Source organism: Nanorana parkeri, unplaced genomic scaffold (genome assembly GCF_000935625.1).
Source record: "Nanorana parkeri isolate BGI_ZX_2015 unplaced genomic scaffold, ASM93562v1 scaffold529, whole genome shotgun sequence".
NCBI classification, from domain to species: Eukaryota; Metazoa; Chordata; class Amphibia; order Anura; family Dicroglossidae; genus Nanorana; species Nanorana parkeri.
The window spans coordinates 1,018,714-1,022,668 of NW_017306797.1; positions in this window are offsets into that span (position 1 = coordinate 1,018,714).

The window sequence follows — 3,955 nt, forward strand, 5'->3', positions numbered from 1 at the left end:
CTGGGGGGTATTTTTTCATCCACTGACGCCAATGCTGGGGGGTATTTTTTCATCCACTGACGCCAATGCTGGGGGGTATTTTTTCATCCACTGACGCCAATGCTGGGGGGTATTTTTTCATCCACTGACGCCAATGCTGGGGGTTATTTTTGCATCCACTGACACCAATGCTGGGGGTTATTTTCGCATCCACTGACACCAATGCTGGGGGTTCTTTTCGCATCCACTGACATCAATGCTGGGGGTTATTTTTTCATCCACTGACACCAATGCGGGGGGTTATTTTCGCATCCACTGACGCCAATGCTGGGGGTTATTTTTGCATCCACTGACACCAATGCTGGGGTTTATTTTTGCATCCACTGACACCAATGCTAGGGGTTATTTTTTCATCCACTGACACCAATGCTGGGGGTTATTTTCGCATCTACTGACGCCAATGCTGGGGGTTATTTTTGCATCCACTGGCACCAATGTTAGGGGTTATTTTTACGTCCACTGGAACCAATGCTGGGGGTTATTTTTGCATCCACTGACGCCAATGCTGGGGGTTATTTTTGCATCCACTGGTACCAATGTTAGGGGTTATTTGTACGTCCACTGACCAATGCTTAGGATCGCAGTTTGACATCTTCTCCCTGGGCACCAAATGATGTCCTGGCACTGGATAGATGAGCATTGGGCAGGAGGAGGATGAAAAGGTGCCCTCAGCGTTGTTGGATGCTGCTGCCACCACCAGGATTACTAGGAGAACTGAAGACCAGCCATGCCACCAGAGGGGTAAGTCTTTGTATGTATGTGTTTGTATGCATGTTTGTCTGTGTATGCAGCCAGTGTCACTGAAATGGTTGGTGTGTCCACCTGGCCCCCATCTATCCAACATTCCACTGACATTGCTTGAAGGATGCAGCCAGGTGCACTGTCAATATCACTGGAAGGTTGGATAGGTGGGAGCCAGGTGCACACACCTTTCCAGAGACATTCTCACCTATCCGGCATTCCATTGACACTTACAGTACCTGTAGGTGGCAGTGTCACTGGAAAGGTGTGTGCACCTGGCTTTCACATATACACCATTTCAGTGACATGGACAATGCACCTGGCTTCCACCTACAGGCATTGTCAGTGGAATGGTGGATAGGTGGCAGCAGGTGCAGTGTCAGCGTAATGGTGTACAAACTGTGCACCTGGATCCCACCTATCCACCATTCTGCAGACACCAAACCTATCTTATAAGCCCCTCCCATGTTTTAAAAGCACAATTTGGACACACCCATCATAGCCCCAAGTATGCTTGGGACTGGTGAATTTAAGTTTAGTTTGTATCCAGATGACCTCATGAACCCGAGGATTGCTTTTCCGGCCCTCCTGCAGGAGTTCTCCCACTTTGCTGCACTTAGCAATTTCAAAGTCAATATACATCGGAAGCCTTTAATGTATTTCTGCTGATCAAGCGCTAGTGGACCTCCAAAGTAGCTTTCCTTCTGTTTGGCAGTCTGCTGCTCTTCCCTGGAGGTGCTGCATGACTTAAATAATAAACCCTTGTTCTCATCTATCCACTGCAAACTTGGTAGCGACTGAATCACACTTGGCCCTCTACACAAGATGGATATGCTTACCGGTCTCCTCTTCAAATGGTCCCTATTGTACTCCTGAGGAGGTTTTAACGACCTTCTTTGATATGTTATATTTGAACTGGCTTGTTGGTCCGCTTATGTTATACAATTCTCATTGAATGGAAGTGGGAGCGGTGGCATGAGTCTACCTCATGTAAAGCTTTATTATCCGGCTGCCCTATTGACATGCCTCTTGGATTCTATTTGTCATGCTCCTCATAAACTTTGGGGGACTGATAGAGGCCCTTATTTCACCCCCCTCCCACCCCAACACACACTTTCACTACCCTGTCTTGCCCCTTCCACCTGCCCTTCTGAGACACTTTTGTGTTCCCCTTTACTGAAGACCTAGGATGCTCTGTTACGGTCCTACAAGATTTCTTCTTATATTGGTCCCATGACCCCTGTTCTTGGGAACCCTGCTTTCCCTCCTGGTCAGTCCTGTAATACATTTGTGGTTTGGACTGTCATCTCTTTCCTCGATCCACCTGGCACTCACGGACACAGGACTGCACCCGCCAGCCTGGCCAATGGCTTGCTTATCTGACGGACTTCTGCTCCTCATTGGCGAGCTTGGGGGCACTTCACAGGCATTTGGTGCCCCTCGAGTAGCTCTGCTCCCACAGTGATGGACCTTCCCATTCTACTACTTTCCTCTCTGACCTCCTTTTGACCTAAGAGACCGCTGGTGTTCCCCATTATATGGCTCAATGGGAGATGGACTTACGATGTACTCTCTTGGGGGATTAGATCTCCAAGTGCTTCATCCTGACGCATACATTCTCCATGTTTAGTAGGCTCCAGGAATGCAACTTCAACATTTTGACCAGGTGGTATTGTCGCCCTACCAGGCTGCATCTTATGTTTCCTCAGATGTCTGACACCTGTTGGCGATGTCACTCTCTCCTGGGGACTCTCCTGTATATTTGGTGGGAATGCCCTTGTGTTACTCCCTTCTGGACTGCCATCTTTAATGGTTATTACCGCATGTTCATTACGATTATTAGCCAAACCCCCAAAGTTTTATTTCCTTTCCATTATCCCAGGTGCAATCTCATCGGCAAAGTGAAGTCTTCTCCTTTTCTTTTTAATGGCGACCAGAGCTGCCATTTCGTGCCACTGGAATGCAGTACGTACGATGTATGGAGGAGCCGATGGCCAACCTTTATGATGGCCATGTGATATCTGGAATCCCTGGATATGTTATGTTGCTGCAACATCATTTGACGGTTTGTAGTCCTCATGTGACAGTGAGTGAGTAGCTTCTCCTCTGATGAGCTTTTCGGTGATCTGTGATGTTGTGTTCTCTATGACCTGGACTCCCCTACCTTCCTCTTGTTCCTGCGTCCCCCCTATAAACCTTTTCCCTTTGTTGCATCTCTGCTTTCTTTTTGTCTCCTTTTTTATGTTTCTCTTTTCTCCTCCCCTCTCGCTTCGCTGGGATATAGATAGCAGAATAGATGCTGTTGTCTTCTTGTTGAGGCCCCTGGAGTTGTCCTTCTGCGAACACATGTCAAACGTGTGCATTGACATGCGTTCATGGAGTGTGTCAAAAAGTGCAACGTGCTTCCGTTGCCATTACTTGTTAATGGCAAACCAATGCGGCTGGGAAAACGTACGTTGTCTCGCACAAACGCATGGTGAAAAAAAACACGGTATGCCTATAGCAGAATCTGCTAAATAAGCTACCTGAGGGGGGGAGGGTATGTGTATTGGGCGGTGCAGGTCCGGGGGCACGCATGATGCCTCTGTCCAGCGTCCCACCCAGCTCATTGACGTCACTGGTTGCCAGAAGCTGGGTGGAACCCCAATCAGTGCCTCCCGCTGAGCTGTGACGGCAGTGAGCTGGGGTGTGACACTGGCCAGAGCGTCACAGGTTCCTTAGAGCTAGCATGTGACCCAATCAGATGCCACCCGAGGCAACTGCCTCAGGCTACCTCGTTATAGGCACGGCCCTGCCCATATCTTTGACATTTCTAAAAAGTGTTAAATTAATTTACTAGAAATGTTTATTCCATCCTTTAATATGCTGCGTGGTATTCTCCGTCATTAACACGTTTGTTTTGTGTTACAGAGATAAAAGATAAGTGATTTTATAAAGTATCCTCTTCTGAGAATCTGAACTCCTTCTGTCCTTTTTCCTGGCTCCTCCAGCCTGACCGAACACAGAGCTCCAGCTGAGGGCGCTGTAGAAGCTCCTCCCATCATATGTCGTGTGTTCGGTGTATTATTCGGGGTCTGGGTGTAAGATGAGGCCGGACACCTGATATACGAGGCTCAGCGAGTTAGAGGTTCTCTGATCCAAGCGGAGTGCGTATCCGCTCTTCTTCCTTCCATCG